At 39.7% G+C, this 22,779-nt stretch overlaps 1 pseudogene; it reads right to left on the bottom strand.

Annotated features, from left to right (window-relative positions):
* LOC113922297 overlaps positions 1 to 12,339 on the bottom strand; it is a 92,809-nt pseudogene extending 80,470 nt beyond the window's left edge.
* Between the last annotated feature and the right edge of the window lie 10,440 nt (positions 12,340 to 22,779).

The raw sequence follows: 22,779 nt of genomic DNA, 5'->3' as shown, positions 1-22,779 counted from the left end.
TTAGCCCATTTACATTCAGGGTGACTATTGAAAGATATGAATTTAGTGCCATTGTATTGCCTGTAAGGTGACTGTTACTGTATATTGTCTGTGTTCATTCCTGATCTATGCTGCTTTTAGGCTCTCTCTTTGCTTAGAGGACCCCTTTCAATATTTCTTGTAGGGCTGGTTTCGTGTTTGCAAATTCCTTTAGTTTTTGTTTGTCCTGGAAGCTTTTTATCTCTCCTTCTATTTTCAATGACAGCCTAGCTGGATATAGTATTCTTGGCTGCATATTTTTCTCGTTTATTGCTCTGAAGATATCTTGCCAGTCCTTTCTGGCCTGCCAGGTCTCTGTGGATAGGTCTGTTGCCAATCTAATATTTCTACCATTGTAGGTTACATATCTCTTTTCCCGAGCTGCTTTCAGGATTTTCTCTTTCTCTCTGAGACTCGTAAGTTTTACTATTAGATGTCGGGGTGTTGATCTATTATTATTGATTTTGAGAGGGGTTCTCTGTGTCTCCTGGATTTTAATGCCTGTTTCCTTCCCCACATTAGGGAAGTTCTCTGCTATTATTTGCTCCAATATACCTTCTGCCCCTCTCTCTCTTTCTTCTTCTTCTGGGATCCCAATTATTCTAATGTTGTTTCGTCTTATCGTATCGCTTACCTCTCGAATTCTGCCGTCGTGATCCTGTAGTTTATCTCTCTTTTTCTCAGCCTCTTTATTTTCCATCATTTGGTCTTCTACATCGTTGATTCTCTCTTCTGCCTCATTTATCTTAGCAGTTAGTGCCCCCCTTTTTGAGTGCACCTCATTAATAGCCTTTTTGCATTCGACTTGATTAGATTTTAGTTCTTTTATTTCTCCAGAAAGGGTTTCCCTAATAAGTTCCACGCTTTTTTCAAGCCCAGCTAGTGTCTTTAAAGTCATGCTTCTGAACTCTAGGTCCGACATCATACTAATGTCCGTATTGAGTAGGTCCCTGGTTGACGGTACTACCTCTTGTTTTTTTTGCTGAGGTGATTTTTTTCGTCTTGTCATTTTGTCCAGAGGAGAATAGATGAATGAGAGAACAAAATGCTAACAGGTTAACAACGTCCCCAGCAAATATACGTATACAAATCAGAAAAGTCCTGAAACCCGGGGAAAAGAAAGGGAAAGAAAGAAAAAAGAAAGAGAAAAAAAAGGGAAAAAAAAGATAAAAACAAAAACACATCAATACAAAAAAAGCAGAATATGATCAAATATGATCAGGCTAGTGCATAGATCAGTGCCACACACTAGATTTTGGGCATATTTTGGTCTGTTAGAAAAAAGTGCATCCTAAAATTTTAAAGGAAGAAAGACATATATGTACAAAATAAGCGTTGATACAATGAAGGGATGGAAGATGACTGTAAAGATGAAAATTATAAAAGATTTTATAAAAGGAATTGATAAGAAGTTGTTTGAAAAAAGAAAGAAAGAAAAAAAAGGGAGAGAATTTGATCAGGCAGGAGACTAGACCAAAGCCATACACTAGTGATTTAGGGTATATTTTGATCTGTTAGAAGAAACTGTATCTCAAAATTTTAAAGAGAGAACAACTTATATATATATGCCAAAAATAAGGGTAACTATTATGAAGGGATAAAATATGACTCTAAAAATGAAAAGTAAAAAATGTTTTTTTTTTAAAAAAGGGATTGATAAGATGTTGGTTGAAAAAGGGAAAAAGAAAAATTAAAAAAACAGTTAAAAAAATTAACTTTGATGAACTAATGAATCATGGTAAAAAAAAAGCCATGAATTCTATGTGCAGTATTCCCCTAGCACTGTAGTTCTCCCGTTCTCCTTGATCGATAAACTTGGTTTTGGCTTGCTGGCTGTTCGTGCTGATATCCTGTGGGAGGGGCCTGTTGCCATGGTTCCCAAATGTCTTTGCCGGAGGCTGAATTGCCCCGCCCTTGTCAATCCGGGCTAAGCAAGCTGCTGGGGTTTGCTCTCAGGAGATTTTTTTCCCTGCAAGCTCTTGGTACAGCTTTGGAGGACCAGGGCGAAAGTGGTGGCCTCCCAATCTCCACCTGGCGGAGCTGAGATGTCGGGGCCCCACTCCTCAGTGCGCCCCAGAGAAAAGCAGTCACTCCTGTCTCCCTGGTCTCCGGCCGCACTCCGTGCTCACCTGGCCTGTGACCGAGCGTTTCTATCTCTGGCACCCGACCCTGTGTGGAGTCTCCAAACCCAGCAGATCCCTGCGGTGCGCTCCCGCGCCACTCCTCCCAGGGGAGGAAGGGGAGTCTCCCCGGCTCTGCCACTTGTTGGGTCCCTGCTGGAGGAGCAGTGGCCCGATTGGGCCGCGGATCACAGTTTATGGCAACCCCGAGCTGAGAGCCCACGCCTCGGCTCTGTCTCTGCAGCCGGCTTCCCCGCTCTGATACCTGGGAGCTCTGCTGCACTCAGGCACCCCCGGTCTTTCTGTGTCCCCAAGGGTCCTGAGACCACACTGTCCCGGGAGGATTCCACCCCCCCCATTTAGCCACTAGAGCGACGTCCCTCAGCGGAGCCAACTTCTAAAAGGTCTGATTTTGTGCTCTGCGGCTCTATCACTTGCCAGAAGTGGCCGACGGAGGCCCCTTCCCCCGCCGTCTATCCTCCCGAATATCGCCTTGGATTCACTTCTCCACACGTCCTACCTTCCAGAAAGTGGTCGCTTCTCTGTTCAGAGAGTTGTTGCTACTCTCCTCTTCAGTCTCCTGTTGAGTTCGTAAGTGTTCAGAATGGTTTGGTCCCTATTCAGCTGAATTCCTGAGACCAGACGAAATCCAGGTCTCCTACTCCTCCGCCATCTTGCTCCCTCTTCTTTATCCATTCTTTTATTGAAGGACATCTTAGCTCTTTCCACAGTTTGGCTATTATGGATATTGCTGTTATGAACATTGGGGTGCATGTGGCCCTTATTTTCACTACATCTGTATCTTTGGGGTAAATACCCAGTAGTGCAATTGCTGGGTCATAGGGTAGCTCTATTTTTAAATTTTTGAGGCACCTCCACACTGTTTTCCAAAGTGGCTGTACCAACTTGCATTCCCACCAACAGTGTAAGAGGGTGCCCCTTTCTCCACAACCTCTCCAACATTTGTTGTTTCTTGCCATGCCATTCTAACTGGTGTAAGGTGGTATGTAAATGTGGTTTTGATTTGAATTTCCCTGATGGCTAATGATGATGAACATTTTTTCATGTGTCTGTTAGCCATTTGTATGTCTTCTTTGAAGAATTATCTGTTCATCTGTTCTGCCCATTTTTTTGACTTATTTGTTTTTTTTGAGAGTTGAGTTTGAGAAATTCTTTCTAGATCTTGGAATTCAGCCGTTTGTCTGTAGTGTCATTTGCAAAAAATCTTCTCCCATTCCATGGGTTGCCTCTTTGTTTTGTTGACTGTTTCCTTTGCTGTGCAGAAGCTTTTTATCTTGATGAAGTCCAAAAGTTCATTTTCACTTTTGATTCCCTTGCCTTTGGAGACGTGTCTTGAAAGAAGTTGCTGTGGCCAATGTCGAAGAGGTTACTGCCTATGTTCTCCTCTAGGATTTTGATGGATTCCTGTCTCACATTGAGGTCTTTCATCCATTTTGAGTTTATCTTTGTGTATGGTGTAAGAGAATGTTTGAGTTTCATTTTTCTGTATATAGCTGTCCAATTTTCCCAGCACCATTTATTGAAGAGACTGTCTTTTTTCCATTGCATATTTTTTTTCCTGCTTTGTCAAAGATTAGTTGACCATAGAGTTGGGGGTCCATACCTGGGCTCTCTATTCTGTTCCATTGGTCTATGTGTCTGTTTTTGTGTCAGTACCATGCTGTCTTGGTGATCACAGATTTGTAATATAGCTTGAAATCAGGCAACGTGATGTCCCCAGCTTTGTTTTTCTTTTTCAACATTTCCTTGGCCATTTGGGGTCTTTTCTGATTCCATACAAATTTTAGGATTCTTTGTTCCAGCATTTTGAAAAATGCCATTGGTATTTTGATTGGGACGACGTTGAAAGTATAGATTGCTCTGGACAGCATAGACATTTTAACAATGTTTATTCTTCCTATACACGAGTATGGAATGTTTTTCCATTTTTTTGTGTCTTCTTCAATTTCTTTCATGAGTGTTCTATAGTTCCTAGATCCTTTACCTCTTTGGTTAAGTTTATTCCCAGGTATCTTATGGTTTTTGGTGCTATTGTAAATGGAATTGATTCTCTAATTTCTCTTTCTACAGTTACATTGATAGCGTATAAAAAAGCAACTGATTTCTGTGCTTTGATTTTTTTATCCTGCCACCTTACTGACTTGCTGTATGAGTTCTAGTAATTTGGGGGTGGAGTCTTTTGGGTTTTCCACATAAAGTATCATATCATCTGCAAAGAGACAGAATTTGACTTCTTCTTTGCCAATTTGAATACATTTTATTTCTTTTTGTTTTCTGATTGCTGTTGCTAGGACTTCTAGTACTATGTTGAACAATAGTGGCGAGAGTGGGCATCCTTGTTGTGTTCCTGATCTTAAGGGAAAGGCTCTCAGCTTTTCCCCATTAAGAATGATATTCGCTGTGGGTTTTTCATAAATGGATTTTATGAAATTGAGGGATATTTCCTCTAGCCCTATACTCTGAAGAGTTTTAATCAGGAAAGAATGCTGTATTTTGTCAAATGCTTTTTCTGCATCAATTGTGAGGACCATATGGTCCTTCTCTCTCCTTTATTAATGTGTTCTATCAGGTTGATTGATTTGTGAATGTTGAACCACCCTTGCGTCATGGGGATAAATCCCACTTGGTCGTGGTGGATGATTCTTTAATGTACTGTTGGATCCTGTTAGCTAGGATCTTGTTGAGAATTTTGGCATCCTTATTCATCAGGATATCGGTCTGAAATTCTCCTTTTTAATGGGGTCTTTGCCTGGTTTGGGGATCAAGGTAATGCTGGCCTCATAGAATGAGTGTGGAAGCTTTCCTTCTGTTTCTATTTTTTGAAACAGCTTCAGGAGAATAGGTATTATTTCTTCTTTGAATGTTTGGTAGAATTCCCCAGGGAATCCGTCAGGCCCTGGACTCTTGTTTTTTGGGAGGTTTTTGATCCCTGCTTCAGTCTTGTTCCTGGTTATTGGTCTATTCAGGTTGTCAATTTCTTCCTGTTTCAGTCTTGGTAGGCATCCATTTCTTACAGGTTGCTTAATTTATTGGCATATAGTTGTTGATAATAATTTCTAATAATTGTTTCTATTTCCTTGGTGTTAGTCATGATTTCTCCCCTTACATTCATAATTTTATAAATTTGGGTCCTTTTTCTTTTCCTTTGGATAAATCTGGCCAGTGGTTTATCAATCTTATTAAGTATTTCAAAGAACCAGCTTCTAGTTTCGTTGATCTGCTCTACTGTATTTCTGGTTTCTAATTCATTGATCTCTGCTCTAATCTTAATTATTTCTCTTCTAATGCATGGCTTAGGCATCATTTGTTGCTTTTTCTCCAGTTATTTAAGGTGTAAAGTTAGTTGGTGAATTCGGGATTTTTCTATTTTTTTTGAGTGAGGCTCGAATGGCTATGTATTTTCCTCTTAGGACCGCCTTTGCAGTATCCCATAGGTTTTGGACCGATGTGTTTTCGTTTTCATTGGTTTCCATGAATTGTTTAAGTTCTTCTTTGATTTCCTGGTTGACCCAAATATTCTTGAGCAGGATGGTCTTCAGCTTCCAAGTGTTTGAATTTCTGCCAAATTTTTTTCTTGTGATTGAGTTCCAGTTTTAAAGCATTATGGTCTGATAATATGCAGGGAATAATCTCAATCTTTTGGTATTAGTTGAGACCTGATTTGTGACCCAGAACATGGTCTGTTCTGGAGAAAGTTCCCTGTGCATGGGAGAAGAATGAATATTCTGTTGTTACAGGATGGAATGTTCTGTATATATCTATGAAGTCCATCTGGTCCAGTGTGTCATTCAAATTCTTTGTTGATTTTCTGCTTAGATGATCTGTCTATTGCTGAGTGGAGTATTGAGGTCTCCTACAATTAACGTATTATTATCAGTATGACTCTTTATTTTGGTTAACAGTTGGCTTATGTAGTTGGCTGCTCCCATGTTGGGGGCATAGATATTTACAATTTTTAGAACTTTTTGTTGGATATACCCTTTAAGAATGATATAGTGTCCTTCTGTGTCTCTAACTACAGTCTTTAGCTTAAAATCTAATTTGTCTGATATGAGAATTGCTACTCCAGCTTTCCTCTGAGATCCATTCTCATGGAAGATGGATCTCCATCCCTTCACTTTCAGTCTGGATGTATATTTAGGTTCAAAATGAGTCTCTTGTAGACAGCATATGGATGGGTCCTGTCTTTTTATCCAATCTGCTACCCTGTGCCGTTTTATCGGAACATTTAGCCTGTTCATGTTGAGAGTGATTATTGAAAGTTATGAATTTATTGTCATCATATTGCCTGTGAAGTCCTTGTTTCTATAGATTCTCTCTGTAAATTTCTGTTTTATATCAGTCTTGGGGTCTTTCTTCTTTTATAGAGCCCCCTTTAATATTTCTTGCAGGGCGGGCTTAATGGTCACATATCCTTTTAATTTCTGCTAGTCCTGGAAGCTCTGCATCTCTCCATCCATTCTAAATGACAACCTTGCCAGATAAAGTATTCTTGGCTGCATATTCTTTTCATTTAGTACTCTGAATATGTCTTGCCAGCCCTTTCTGGCTTGCCAGGTCTCTGTGGACAGGTCTGACATTATTTTGATTTTCCTCCCTCTGTACATAAGGAATCTCTTCCCCTTAACTGCCCTTAAGATGGTTTCTCTAAGATTTGCGAGTTTTACTATTACATGCTGGGGTGTTGATCTGTTCTCCTTGATCTTGGGAGGGGTCCTCTCTGCCTCTAGGACACGAATTTTTGTTTCATTCCCCAGATTAGTGAAGTTCTCAGCTACAATTTCCTCAAATTCTCTTCTAGTCCTCTCTGTCTCTCCACTCCCTCAGGGATCCCAGTAATTCTGACATTGGAATGTTTCATGGCATCACTTATTTCTCTCATTCTGTTTTCATGGACTTTAAACTGTTTCTCCCAGGCCTCCTCATTTTCCTTCTTTTCCTTCTTTTCTATGAGTTTGTCTTCTAGATCACTAATTCGTTTTTCTGCCTCATTTACCCTAGCTTTTAGAGTATCTAGATTAGATTGGATCTCATTGATAGCATTTTTAAGTTCTGCCAGTTCAGCTCTCATTTCTGTCCTTAGAGACTCTATCATCACTCAGTAATATTATTAATATAAATCACATACTATATTATCATATTATTATTTGTCTAACTTTTTATTTTGAAAAACTTTACAGAGAAGTTGAAAGAAAGGTAACTTTATTACACACCCTTTCATGTATTTCTCTAGATTAGGGGTTCTCAACTGGGAGAGATTTTGCCCCCAGGGGAAATTTGGCAATGTCTTGAGACATTTATGGTTGCACAGTTGAGGATGTTATTGGCATCTGGTAGGAAGAGGCCAGATAGCTGCTAACTATCCTACAATTCATAGATAGCCTTCTACAATAAAGAATTAAAAAAAATGTCAACAGTCCTAATGTTGAGAAACCCTGATTTAGATTCAGTCATATGCTTTTAGTCTATGAGGTTGAACCATATATACAATAATGGTTGAACCATTATTGATGTTCAGCCATTTATATCTACAACAATGTCAATTTCAAATAAAAGATTTTGCACATTTGCCATACTTTGTGTGTGTGTGATTTATTTTTTTAGAACTATTTTCAAGTTTATAGGCATCCTGACACTTCACTCTTAAATACTTTAGTATTTATCTCCTAAGAACAAAGATATTTTCCTACATTAGTACAACATAATTATCCCATCAAGAAATTTAAGATTGATACAATAAAATTATCTAGTAGACAATCTATATTAAAAATGTTACCAACTGTTCCCCAAAGTAATTTTATAGTTTTCTCCTCCTCTATCCAGGCTCCAATCAGTTTGTCTTATTATTATTGGTAGGGCAATTGTTAGTGAAAATCTTTCCTGGGATTCTAAAGTCATGAAGTCTTCATGTTTACAAAAATTGTAGAACTAGAAGAGCCAAGCAGGTGGAGACAGGTGACAGAGAGATCTTACAGGGTTGTTCAAATGGGTCTACAAGAGACAGATGAATTTTAATGCAGACAAGTGTGAGATAATGATCTTAGAAGTTATTTTGCATTTTGGTTTCAAAAATTCTAAAGTTCTTATTTTTATTTTTAACTGAGAGTTTTGTATCAAGGCTACTTAATGAACAAAGACAAAAAAAGTCTTTAAAAGATCACCAATTCCTCTTCCCACTTCTGTTCATTCAGAGAATTAATAGGAGAAAAGGAAGTTGTGAAAGGGTGGGAGCTTATGCCTGTTTTAGCTGATTTGTAGCTTGAAGGATTCAGATTTTGATAGTTAATATTACAAACCTGTAGAGTCTTTCTGGGTTCAGTGGTAAGTGAGTGGATCAGTAGGCACATGCTTCAGGAGCACCAGTGGAGCATTATCAGTGAGCCTGATCCATTTGGGTTGGCATACTTAAAGTTTGTCCCCCTCAATTGAGTGCAGTGTGACTTAGGAAATAATAGATCTTGGTCTATCAACTCTAACTGTCAAACTCTCACCAAAGATGGGAGTCTTGTCTTCCCCCATTTATTTTTGGGTCTTCCATTTTCTCTGTAATCTGGTCCTCTCACTTTGACAAAAGAATTTTCTTTTAGGATTTCAGGCCATTTCTCAAAGCTTTTCTATTCACTCCAACCACAGGAAATAACAATTCTAGCCAATACTCTTCCATCATTGTCTTAGTTTACATAGTATGTATCTATGTGTGTATTTTCTTTATTAAAACATTTAATACACACATGTATTCGTTAAAATTTTTCTATTTTTATAGTTGGCCTATACAACAAACCATGTGCATAAACAATATTTTTTTAATTGACTTTAACTTTACCATTACATAGTACTATAGAAAGGCCAATACAATTCAATGGGGAAAGAAAAGTCTTCTCAACAAATGATGCTGGGGAAATTGGATATCTACGTGCAGGATAATGAATTTGGACCTCTGCCTCACACCATACTGAAAATTAATTCAAAATAAGTCATAAACCTAAAAGTAAGAGCTAAAATGATAAAACTCTTAGACAAAACACAGTAGTAAATCTTCATAATCTTAATTTAGGTAATAATTCATTAAAGAATAACACCAAAAACACAAGTGATATAAGAGAAGATTGCTAATTTGGACTTCATCAAAGTCGAAAACCTTGTGCTTCAAAGAATGTCATTGAGAAAATGAGAAGACATTAAGAAATACACATAATGGAAGAAAATATTTGCAAATCATATATCTGATAGGACTTTTATACAGAATATGTAAAGGACTCTTATAACTTAATAATAAAAAGAGTAATAGACCAAGTTAAAAATGAGTAAATGATTTGAATAGACATTTCTCCAAAGATGTGCAAGTGGCTAATAGGCTCACAAAATGATGCTTGACATCATTAATCATTAGGGAAATGCAGATTTCAAAATCACAGTGAGATACTGCTTCACATCCACTAAAATGTTCATAATAAAAAAGACAGAAAATAACAAATGTTGGCAAGTATGTGGAGAAATTGAAACCCTTGTATATTATTGTTGGTCATGTAAAATGGTACACTGACTTTGATAAACAATTGGAAATTCCTCAAAATGCTAAATATAGAGTTACTATATGACCCAACCATTCTGCTAGATATCTATCCAAGGGAAATGAAAATGTATGTCTACACAAAAACTTGTGTGTGAATGTTCATTGCAGCATTATTTATAATATCCAAAAAGCAGAAACAACTCAAATGTTTATCAATTGATGAATGTATAAATAAAATGTAGTATATCCACCCACACAATGGAATAGTATTTAGTCATAAAAAGGAATGAAGTACTAACACATGCTACGACATGGATGAACATTGAAATATTATGCTAAATGAAAGAATCCAGTCACAAAAGGCTACATGTTTTATGATCCCATTTATATGAAATGTTCAGATAGGCAAATCCATAGAGACAGAAATTAGATTTCTGATTGCCTAGGGTGGGAAAGAGAGAGTGAGGAGTGAATGTTAATGCATATAAGACTTCTCTTAGAAATGATAAAAATGTTCTGGAATTAGTGGTGTTGGCTGCACAATTCTATAGATACTTCAAACTGGTGAACTTCAGCATATGTAAATGTTATATAGGTAGAAAAGGGGGTTGTTAAATATAAGTAGGAAAAGGAGTTCTGTGATGAAGTAGGTATTTCCTTTTAAGCCTCTTTTTATCACAGAAAGAAATCATAGTAAATGTGCATATAAAATTGAGGGATAGATGTTTTTCAACAGTAGAGTGGAATAAATCCATTGCGATTTAGACGTACAATCAGAGTGATGTTCAAACTGTTCTAACTTTGGCACTAACGAATCAAGCTGGTCAATCAGAATGACATTGACTGAAGATGCCTGCAATGGAAAGACAAGTTCCTGAATATCAGCCTGCATAGAGGAGAATATCACATAAAAGTGTCAGTGAATGAACGACAGCCATGGGGAGGAACATATACACACATTTAGTAAGAAAAGCAAGACATAAAATCATATCATATGGTTCCATGTATGCAAATTTCAAAAACAGGCAAAACTTATTATGTTGTTTAGGGATGCATTCAATGTTGATAAAATTATAAAGAAATAAACTGATTATGGTAAAATGAGGATGGTAAAATATGCCTGACAATGATGTTTCTGGATTAACAGAGATACTGTGTGGGAAAGTGCCTACTCCAGGGCAGTCAGGTGTGTGTGTGTGTGTATGTGTGAAGCATTCAGGAGGGGCAGTAGATTGCTTATAGGATGTGAGGACCTGGTGCAGTGTGAGCGAGTTCTCAACTCTGTAAAATGAGAACTGTGTCAAATGATACAGCTAATAGAGGGAGGTCACAGTGTTAAACCGTATATTTAATTTCTGAGTACCGTAACTAGAAAAGTGTTGTAAAAGGGCAACTAAATGAGAAGATAGATGCTATGTGTAGAGAAATTAAAAACACTTTTTTTTTTTTAAATCCTAGAGAGTTGAAGGTTTGAAAGAGACATGGTTTAAATTGATAAATTCTGGAAAGGGATGTATGTATAAGGTAAAAAAAGACTTGTTTTTCAAAACATTAAAAAAGTAAAGGTAAGAATCAAAATTACTACTCAGAGCAGAAAACAGTCTTTTAAATATGTGAATCACCAAGAGATGGTATGGACTCCAATAGGGTGTGTGTACTTTTCCCAATGACAGTTTCCTTGGAGAAGCTGGGACCAGTCTGCCCTTTCAGGGTGACCTCAATAGCACATCCAAGCTCTTTCAGGCATGTCCCTGGGGGTCATTATCAAACTCACAATCCTGGACTGCATGAACCATGAGTACCATCCTTTGGGGTTATTCTTCTGAACTAAAGATATGAAAGCAGGGCCTTATTATAGAAGCAGGGTTTTTTTTTTCCTTCTTTTTCTTGTAGACACTGATTTGTCTTCTAAAATAATCTTGAACCTTTAAAAAATAAAATAGATATATTTGTCAGGAACTGCCTCATGCATAGCAGTTGGAAGTGTTTTTACTCTAATCAAAGGTGAATTGCTGAAACAGATTCTTTAAAGTCACTTTTTGTGACATTCCTCTCACCTTCTTGTCTGTAGCCTGATTCCTCTTTTCCTAACAAAGTTCTGCTCAAACTTGCTCTCCGTGTGCTTTCTTAGTTTTGCTAACACCACTTAAAACAATGTAGATGAAGGAACAATGCAGACTTCCTCCGTCGCTCAAAATCTTTGAATTCTGGGAGTCTTTCGATGTCTTAGCTCTCCACCTGGGGCTAGTGCTTCCTCCTGTGGGGCTGCAGGAGCCTCCCCTGCTAACCAGGTGGAGAACCCCACTGTCAAGGTTTGGAAGAAGTGTGGGTCCTCAGTAGGGACTGCAATGAACATTTCAAAATTACTTTTCACCTCTGGCTATAATGAAGGGCTTCGGGATTTGAGCTTCTCTTTAAGAAAGATCAGTGTTTCCACAGAAGAGACAACCTGGTGGACCGGTGAAGGTAGGGAGAGGCCAGGTCTTTTTAAACAGAGCTTCAAAGCCTGTCCAGGCTCATTCGCTTTGTGTATTCCAAAATGAATTCCACTCACAGCTGGAATGTTTAGTACCAGCAGGCCCAATAGATTTTATCCACTACCCCAGCCCTAGTGTCCGCATTCCCATTAAACACATCTAATTCAAAAGCCCAGGGAGGCACGTACATCTCAAGCCTAACTCTCTGCTTAATTCCCTCTGTCTTTTTAAAAGCTGCTCTTCCAGAATGAATTATAAATCAACCACAGCTAATTTTCACATTGAACTGTTTATGTGTTTTTAAAGAGGAGCTTCTGGGAAGAAGCAGAAAGAAGATTTAATAAACAGAGAAGCTGCGAAGCTTCCAAAACACATAAGTAAAATTAAGAGACAGCATGTGACTCCAGATATCAGGAAAATAGATACAGGGCAATGATGGGTAACTTCTCGTGATGAGCGCAGCCTTCTTTTAAGCCTCCTGGCAGGTATTGATGGTGGCATCCTCATTTCTACAGAGCCTCGAGCAGTGCTACCCTGCTCTGAGCCAGGAGGGCTCACATCGTGGCTTTCTGGTGGGAACTAGACACAACGGCCACCGAGGCCTGTTCAGTGGCCACCTTCCTCCCGCCCCTGCAATTGCCATTAAGGGCACTCTTCTCTTTACTCACCTAGGATTTATGCTTCGTGCCTGCTCTCCTCAGCTCCTTGTGGGAGCTTGACTATTTTGGGGACACTTGACTAGATTTTGTGTATCATTCTGTTTAAACAAATTCCTACCTGCCTTTATCTTCTGTGCCACCACCCTCCCCAACTTTAGAGCTATATTTCTGTTGCCAGTACCCAGGCTTTTATCAGGAACGGGGACCCACAATTTCGGCCTTTGAAAAGCCATTGCTTGGAAGCTGACGTCTGCCAAGTGGAAGGATGCCTTGCACGTGTAATCCTTTGTGACCAGTCTCTGTGGAGTAAGCCAGTGCTATTCAAAGTGGTCCACAGACCAGTGCCCACCTTTGAACTCCGTGTTCCTGGGCTGAGATGAGATCAGTAGAGAAATCAAGAGTAAGCATTTCACAGTCTTACAGCAATCTGCTATTGCCACAGCATCTAAGCACATAATTGTTTTTCTAATAATTCATTTTAAATTTATTTTACCAAAGTATCGTCTGTGATGGATTGCAAATTAAAAAAATAAAAGTGTTCCCTGCTGTAAGGATGCTCCCAGCTTAGTTCTTCCAGTTCAGTGTGTGGGGACACACTGGATTGTTGGCACTCTGGGCTTACTTCCACACTTAGGTCTCTCATTACTAGTCATGCACAGTGGAGTTATTATTTTTGTACTCTTCCTCCACAAATACATTTAACCTCCAAATTTTAGGTCTCAGTGGAACATGGACAGTCTTTGGTATTTTAGCTGGCCTCACAATGGCGCCCTCAATTCCCTGGAGTTATTCTTCTCTCTTCCCTTTTCTTCATCCTCCTAATGTACATGGTCAACTCTATGCCTTTCAAAGCCATGAGAGCCTTGCCTTCTCCATCAGGCCTCCATGCCCTGTTGGTTTTCAGCCATGGTTATGGGGGAACCCTGAGCTTGCCTCCGTATTCCTGGTCTTTCTATTCTCAGGGGATCACAGTGTCTCTAAACAGGTGTGAAAGGGTTGGATGATACCCCTTCTGTTGCTAGACTTAATTCTAGGGATGTCACATTTTCCCCAGACTATAGTTCCCTATGACTTTTAGTAAAAAGTTAAAATCCACTCATTCGAAAGTAACTCTATTTTGCAAATGCAGAGTGACTTGATGGAAAAAATAAAAGCACCATTCAGAGCCTCTCTACCCCAACTATTTAGTGAAAGCTGTCACAAGAGGGATGAGTGACATATTTGAACAAGTTCTTGGGGTTTTCTCTGCACGGGGTAAACCCAGGATTCAGCAGGAGGCAAACCAGCTGCAGCTTGTCATATATTAGTCAATTATCCTAATGATTTTTTCCCCACTAAAAAGCATGAATTCAGGTTGCTCTTATATTTTATGAAGATTTTACTTTGTCTACTCACAAATATTAATTGGATTCTCTCCATGTTGATTCCAGCCTCTGGGGTTTGGAGGTCACTGCAGGTGCATGAGGGCCGGTGGAGGGGGAGTGGAGACTGGCAGGAAGTGCCTTCCTTCCCCGCATCTCTGTCTCTTGCTCTTTCGAGGACAGCATTTGATTAGTCCTTTACAACCTGTTTCTCCTCAGATACAAGGAAAATACCGGAAACCACTGTGCCAATTCTGGCTGTCGCTCCTTTGAACACTGTGGGATCTGCTAGAGGAATGTGAAATAAATCCAAAAAAGGCTGCTTTATGGATCTTTGAATGTGGAGTCACAGAAGGAAACTGTCTTAGAAATCATAGCTAAAACTGGATAGTTTGTTAATTCTGTGGAAATTTTTTTTTGTATTAGAATTAATCTTTAACCTAGTAGTCTTTTTTAGCCAATGCCCTCCACTCAGTACAAAATGACAGTGTTACTGAGATATAATACATTCTGACCTCTCTCAGTAGCCTGTCTTCTTTCTGTGGTCCATGCAACCATCGGTGGTCAGTTAGTGATTGCCTCAGCATTCTGAACAAATGTTGATGTGAATGACTGTGTTTTTTATTTTCTTTTACTTTTCCCCCAATCCTAAATACATATTATTAATGTTTATTCCCTTTCTAACTCATCTTTGCTCAGAAACTTGCTTCATGCCACATTGGTGATTGGTCATGTCTCTCAAACCGTTATGATAAAGGGGTAATATTGTCTGTTTTCACCTTAAACTGTGCCCCTAAATTCTTCCATGCCATTGCCTCTGATAAGGTGGAAAAGAATGCTAAATCAAGGCAAATTTGACACCACTAATAAAAATGTAACTTAACGCACTTGTCCTCATCAAATGTTTCTGGAACATTATTTTCACGTATTAAGGATGGCTCATCCATGTACTTTAGTGTTTTATTATTGGATCAAGAGCATTTCAGAAATAGCATGAACTTTCGTTAGTCTTTGCTTTTAAAAAAATCACAATTTTATGTCCTTTGTCCTTACGCAGCACCACTTAAGTAAGAGTAATAATGGCAGTGCAGTAGGTTCTACCTAAGTGGGGGTGTGGGGGTGGGGGGGTGGAGTGAATATTCATGGCATGATCCAGTGAGCAGAGCAATGCAATAGGATTCTGCAGAGCTCACTTCTGTTTTGGCCTCTCCTCCTGAGAACTAGGACCACGCATTAGCCACTTGACTACTCTGTCCCATGTTCTCAGTTTTCAGAAGGGTGATGAGCACTGCCTTAGATTGTTTACAGGATTTCAGGTCAAAATCAAATAAAGAAGTAAATATGAAAGCTGTAGTTTGGCACCCCTGAAAGAGGAAAAACTAAATTGGCCAGTTTAAGAATGGTCTCCTTACAAGGATGAAATTTTAATGATCTACACTATACACGTTAAACAAGACATGTCTGTGGGCTGAATTTGTCTGTGAACAGCTAGTCTGTGGCTTCTGCTCCATCTTCCTTCCCAGAGCAGCATGGTGTCTATGTTGTTTTTGAGTAGTAGGCCCTTATCCCTCATTCTATGCCTGAGTGGGGACAAGTGGCTTGAGGATGGAGGCCAAGTTGGATTATATCAAAGATGCCGCTGGTGGCTCAGTACTTGTTGGTTGGTTTGTTCTGCCATTAAACAGTTGTTTTACTGCCTTGAATGTCCTTTCCCAGGTTAATAGCCAGAGAAACAATTGTTATACCTATAAAAATAAAGGCACTCACTCTGTATATTATTTTTTGATGGATCTGATGCTGTAATCTTTAAAGAGACCAACTAGACCAGTTCATTAGAGAATAAAATTTCAAGAATAAAATAGCGTTAACTCTCTTACTCCAAATATTTTTCAAGTATGTCGTAATAAGTATTTCTTCTAGGCCCATGTTTTCCTTCACTGGTTGAAAAATGTGGAAAATAATGTATCATTTAAAAATTATACAATTTCATCCACATTATGATTGGATATTTTAGCCATGTGACTTAGATGAGGTTGACTTCCTCCCTGTTCCAGAAGTGACCCCTGATTAGCTAAGCCAGTTAGAGTGAACTCTGTCTCCTGCCTCTGTGGTTTTTGGGAAAGGTACTAGATTTGTCAGGATGCACAGAGATACAGGTAACCAAAACCCTAATTCAAACAAGTTTAAAATAAGGAAATTTGTAAGTTTCCGTAGTTGAAAGTCCAGAGAGGAAGAATGGGCTGAAGGCATGGTATGATCAAGCCTCCAGGTCTATTTCTGTATCATTCTCCATGTGTCTGTGCTTATCTCTAGTTGGCTGCCATGAGTCACAAGATGGCCGTAAGTAGAAGTAGGAGCACATTTCCATGTTCATGTTCAGAGAGAGAGAAAGCGAGAGAGAGTCAGAGAGATAGAGATGTTCCTTTGATGACAAGTTCACCCCAGGCCAGGTTCCCCAGGGAATGCCATGAGTTTATAAATTCATTGGCTTAGATTTGGGCTCTTAAATAAATCAGTGGCAGAGTAGGGGATTATCAGCAGCCCCATTTTTTTTTTCATATCATGGCACACATTTGAAATGAAAATATTTGATGGTATCCTAGGGCAAGAATGGGGCTAGAAGGCTTGGAGCTAGAAGTGACTGATCCTGGGGGGCTGTGACTGAGTCAGGTCACCTAGCCACTGTGACTGCTGAGGAGGTCAGTGACTCAGCAGTCCAAGTGTTCATTTCTAAAGCACATTAATGAGAACTTCAGCTGGGACTGACTTTGATCTATCCCAGACCTGGAGATGGGGTCAGTTTTCCCTGATGCAACATTGTGGGCTCCCTTCAAGAGGGACGGATGGTTGAGATAAATTTGGGTTTGTTTAGGAAAGATGAAAAAGCTGTAGGACACTGTGTCCACTCTAGGTTTACAACTCAGGCCTGTGCCCTTTTGTGCATGGCATCTGTCTGACCCAGGGAAGGCTTATGACTAGAATGGCTTAGTCAGAATGACACTTGATTTTGGCTGATGAATGTGGGAAGAGGGCCTCTCTCCTCTTTTGGCTGATAGTAGAGTAGCAAGTCCTATCAGTTCTAGGAAACTATTAATTTTTATCTCCACCCTCAAATTGTAAGCCCAGAAGACCAGTTTCATCATCTGCGCTACTATCATCCTTGTCTGGGCCACTAGCATCTTTTGCCTGGATACCATGATAGCTCCTGTATTAGTTTCCTAGGGCTGCCATAACAAATTACCACACATTTTGTGGCTTAAAACAGCAACATTTTTTTCTCTTCCAGGAATCTGTAATCAAGGTGTTGGCAGGGCCATGTTCCCTCAAAACTCTCTAGAGGAGATTCCTTCCTTACCTCTTCCAGCTTTGGGTAGTCCCAAGTAATCCGCGGTTTATGGCAGCATAACTCTGCCTCAGACTCTACGTGGCCTTCTTCTTTCCATCTCTGTGTGTCCAATCTCCCTCTGTCCTTCTCTGGATTCAGGGCCCACTCTAAGTCCAGGATGATCTCATGTTGAGATCCTTAACTTAATTATATCTGCAAAGGTCCCTTTTCCAAATAAGGTCCCATTCGTAGGTTGCAGCACCTTCCAAATTTGAAAAGCAGCAATTTCACTCTGGGTATTGACAGCAGAATCTAGTACTAGCAAGTATACACTTTAGAGTGTAAATCATCTCCCAGTGATGTGGCTTGGAATGCAAATAATTTTATACCTAATCCTTATCAGTGTTTCATCGTTGACTTAAATTCAATGTTCTGTGACATGCCTGCCCTTCTTCTTGGTCGTCATTGTCTGTTAAGGGCTTATTTGAGCATGGTGGTATTTTAGATATAGAACGTAGTGAATTGTCTAGGAAGAGATGGTAATAATGTTGTGGAATAGCATTTTTGAGAGGGGGGGTTTGTATTTATTTTCCTGGAAATCACCTTTTTTCCTTTCCCCCTTTTGCCTGGCTGATACTCTCCCTGCTTCCTTCAGGTAGGATCCTCTGGGCCTATTTCCTCCATGTTCATGACAGGTTAGAAAGAAAAGCATGACAGTTTGGAAAGAAGAGTAAAAGTGCTCTTCCTGGCTTCCCTTTCTCAGGATAGTGGAGACAAATTTGGGTTTTGGGCATGGATAGAATGTTGACAAGAAGCACCGAGAAGGAGTGCAAGCTTCTTTGACCCTCAAGTAGAAGACATTCTCTTAGACTGATGGGGAGAAGAGAAAAGAGGAGGGAAGGAGAAGTCAGCAGAACAGTTACACAGTGTCCCAAAGATGATAGCTTTGCGGCCTATTTTCTGGATTAGGGTTCTGGAGAAGAGAGCATGTCTTTGGTCAGTGGCACTGGGCTTCAGCAGAGTGGTTCTGTGCCTTCCAGAGTGGCATGGAAGCAGTAATGCACACAGCTGGGTCTGCAGGAGCTGTGTGGACCAGTATAACAGATTCCTCAGCACAACCAGCATGCACTGATAAACCAGTAATCCCATCAATCTGCTGGGACTCTGGAGTCTCAGAATACGCACTGGAGGACAAGTAATGCTGAGGGTCACATACCACCTCTTAATGCCTAACTCTTGTCTGAGACCCCCAGAATTGATTTTTTTTAAATTTTATTTTTTTATTATGTTATGTTAGTCACCATACAGTACATCATTAGTTTTTGATGTAGTGTTCCATGATTCATTGTTTGCATATAACACCCAGTGCTCCATGCAATACATGCCCTCCTTAATACCCATCCCAGGGCTAACCCATCCCCCACCTCCCACCCCTCTAAAACCCTCAGTTTGTTTCTCAGAGTCCATCAGTCTCTCATCGTTTGTCTCCCCCTCCGATTCCGCCCCCCTCATTTTCCCCTTCCTTCTCCTAATGTCCTCCACGCTATTCCTTATGTTCCACAAATAAGTGAAACCATATGATAATTGACTTTTTCTGCTCGACTTATTTCACTTAGTATAATCTCCTCCAGTTCCATCCATGTTGATGCAAAAGTTGGATATTCATCCTTTCTGATGGCTGAGTAATAGTCCATTGTATATACGGACCACATCTTCTTTTTTTTGTTTGTTTTTTTCTATTTTATTATGTTATGTTAATCACCATACATTACATCATTCGTTTTTGATGTAGTGTTCCATGATTGTTTGCGTATAACACCCAGTGCTCCATTCAATATGTGCCCTCTTTAATACCCATCACCAGGCTAACCCATCCCCCCACCCCCTCCCCTCTAGAACCCTCAGTTTGTTTTCCAGAGTCCATCGTCTCTCATGGCTTGTCTCCCCCTCCGATTTCCCCCCTTTCATTTTTCCCTTCCTACTATCTTCTCTTTCTCTCTCTCTCTTTTTTAACATTTAATGTGTTATTTGTTTCAGGGGTACAGATCGGTGATTCATCAGTCTTACACAATTCACAGCGCTCACCATAACATATACCTTCCCCAATGTCTATCACCCAGCCACTCCATCCCTCCCACCCCCCATCACTCCAGCAACCCTCAGTTTATCTTAATCTCAGGAAACAAACTGAGGGTGACTTATATACTCCTATGTTTAACTGTCACAAACAAATTACCAAAAGAATCTAGGGAGTCTGTATTGTATGATCTGGTGGGAAAAGAAAGAACACAAGTTAATCAAGTGTTGTCAATATATGTGGCCTTGCTAGAGTTCATTTCATGTTCATTCTACCTTTCATAAAGGTAGAGAGAAAGATACTTGTACATTTAACTGAAGGCCACTGGCCAGATTTCCTTCATGATCTTATGCAGCAGGTGTATCTGGCAGCCCTTGGACCACATCTTCTTTATCCATTCGTCCGTTGAAGGGCATCTCGGCTCTTTCCACAGTTTGGCTACTGTGGACATCGTTGTTATGAACATTGGGGTGCATATGGCCCTTCTTTTCACTACATCTGTATCTTTGGGGCAAATACCCAGTAGTGCAATTGCTGGGTCACAGGGTAGCTCTATTTTTAATTTTTTGAGGACCTTCCACACTGTTTTCCAAAGTGACTGTACCAATTTGCATTCCCACCAACAGTGTAAGAGGGTTTCCCCTTTCTCCACAACCTCTCCAACATTTGTTGTTTCTTGCCTTGTCAATCTTTGCCATTCTAACTGGTGTAAGGTGGTATGTCAATGTGGTTTTGATTTGAATTTCCCTGATGGCTAATGATGATGAACATTTTTTCATGTGTCTGTTAGCCATTTGTATGTCTTCTTTTGAAAAGTGTCTGATCATGTCTTCTGCCCATTTTTTGAATTAATTATTATTCTTATTTTTAAAGATTTTATTTATTTATTTGACAGAGAGAGACACAACGAATGAGGGAACACAAGCAGGGGGAGTGGGAGAAGGAGAAGCAGGCTTCCCGCGAACCAGGGAGCCTGATCGATCCCAGGACTCTGGGATCATGACCTGAGCCAAAGGCAGATGCTTAATGATCGAGCCACCCAGGCGCCCCTTGATTATTTGTTTTTTGAGTGTTGAGTTTGAGAAGTTCTTTCTAGATCTTGGATACCAGCCCTTTATCTGTAGTGGCATTTGCAAATATCTTCTCCCATTCCATGGGTTGCCTCTTTGTTTTGTTGACTGTTTCCTTTGCTGTGCAGAAGCTTTTTATCTTGATGAAGTCCCAAAAGTTCATTTTCCCTTTTGTTTCCCTTGCCTTTGGAGACGTGTCTTGAAAGAAGTTGCTGTGGCCGATGTCAAAGAGATTACCACCTATGTTCTCCTCTAAGATTTTGATGGATTCCTGTCTCACATTGAGACCTTTCATCCATTTTGAGTTTATCTTTGTGTATGGTGTTAGAGAATGGTCAAGTTTCATTCTTCTGTATATAGCTGTCCAATTTTCCCAGCACCATTTATTGAAGAGACTGTGAGACCCCCAGAATTCAGACACAACCCCAAGTTGACTTTGGAGCATTGGAGCCCAAGCTAGGAATTAAATTATTATGGAATAATAAAGAAAGCTGCATTTTGCACACCTGTACTTATGGCTTGCATGTCATACCTTGCATAAAATATTTGTTTTCTTTTCTTTATGACTGAATTCCCTTGGAGTTACCAAGAGGACATTACTTCTAGGTGGATAAAGCCTCTTTGTAGTTATAATGGCAGCCCACAAAATGTTCATTGTTGGATAAGCAGGCTTCCGCCTTCCTGGTCATTAAATAAATGCTACAAATCTGGGCCAAGGCCAGGTTTTCTGAACTGAGATGTGGAGAGGCCATTTTGCTATTATGAAAGAAGCTTGACTGGAAAAACAAACTACTCTATCAGCATTAGACCTGCTAATATTTGTTATTTCTATATCCAGTAGAAAAGTATGCAGGTAGAACAGTGTGTCAGTGAACTTTCTGATCAGAAGAAAATCCTATCCCAGACAGTGCAAATTAATTTGGTTAGTATATTTTACTTAATAAATAACTTTCATGCCTCTTGTTGCTGCCACAAAAGGAAGGGAATTAGAATTTTAAGATTATCCTTACGTTAATGTGTGCTATGCTTTTGTGTTACATATTTGGGACTGGTAGAGATCTTTATACCATTGCTTTATAGCCCAAAGTTTGATTAATACATTTGATTGACATAAAATAACATCAAACTACTTTTATTTGGTGATTATCACAGGAAGTTGGCAAATCCTTCCCTCCCTAAGCCACCATTACTGATCTGGCTGGTTCTGTGATTCCCTCTGACACCGCTTCTCCAATTCTCTGACATCAACTGGATGTCAGTTTTGACACTATTTACTTGGAGTTAGTGTCAGATCCCTCAGTCCTATAAGACTGCCCCCACTTTAGATGCCAGCTGCAAGTCCTGGGCCGACCAATACTCCTGACCAACCAGCTATACACTGGAGCTTTGCTTGATAATTTGCTAAAACAACTTATGGAACTCATGAAAATAATTTCCTTACGTTTCCTTATGTTTACTGGTTTAATATAAAGGATGCAACTCAGGAACGACCAAATGGAAGACATGCATAGGGCAAGGTATGAGGGTGAGGTGGGTGGCATTTCCATACTCTCTTTGGGTGAACCACCTTCCCAGCACATCAGTGAGTTCAACAACCTGGAAGCTCTCCAAACCCCATCATTTAGGGGTTTTTATGGAGGTTTCATTATGTAGATACAATTGACTAAGTCATTGACCATTGGTGATTGAACTCAATCTCTAACTCTTTCCTTCTCTGCAGCAGTGGGTGGAGGGATGAGTGGGCTTAAAGTTCCAACTCTCTAGTGATGGTTTGGTGTTTTTGGTGACCAGCTGCCACCCTGAAGCTAACTAAAGGCTCAGCCAAGAGTCATCTTATTAGCATACAAAGAGTCTTCTTGTCTTGCCTAATTGGAAACCCCGGGATCATCTGCAGAGAGTAAAATACTCTTGATCAGGAAACCCGATTGCCTTTTATAACGTTGCCATCTTTCTCCACACTCTTACATGTCTTCCACTTTATTGCTCCTCATCTTCATCTCCTTTCCTTCCTGCTAAAGGCACCCAGTGTACTGTGTTTGATATATAAGTGCATAAATGACATATGCATTTATACTTAGCTATGTATATACACTGAAAACTACATAGTATTTATTTTTGTGAATATGTGTTGTAAAATT

This window comes from Zalophus californianus, chromosome 9, assembly GCF_009762305.2.
Source record: "Zalophus californianus isolate mZalCal1 chromosome 9, mZalCal1.pri.v2, whole genome shotgun sequence".
In the NCBI taxonomy this organism is placed as follows: Eukaryota; Metazoa; Chordata; class Mammalia; order Carnivora; family Otariidae; genus Zalophus; species Zalophus californianus.
Note: the sequence above shows the minus strand (reverse complement) of the source record. Positions and strands in the feature narration are given on the sequence as shown.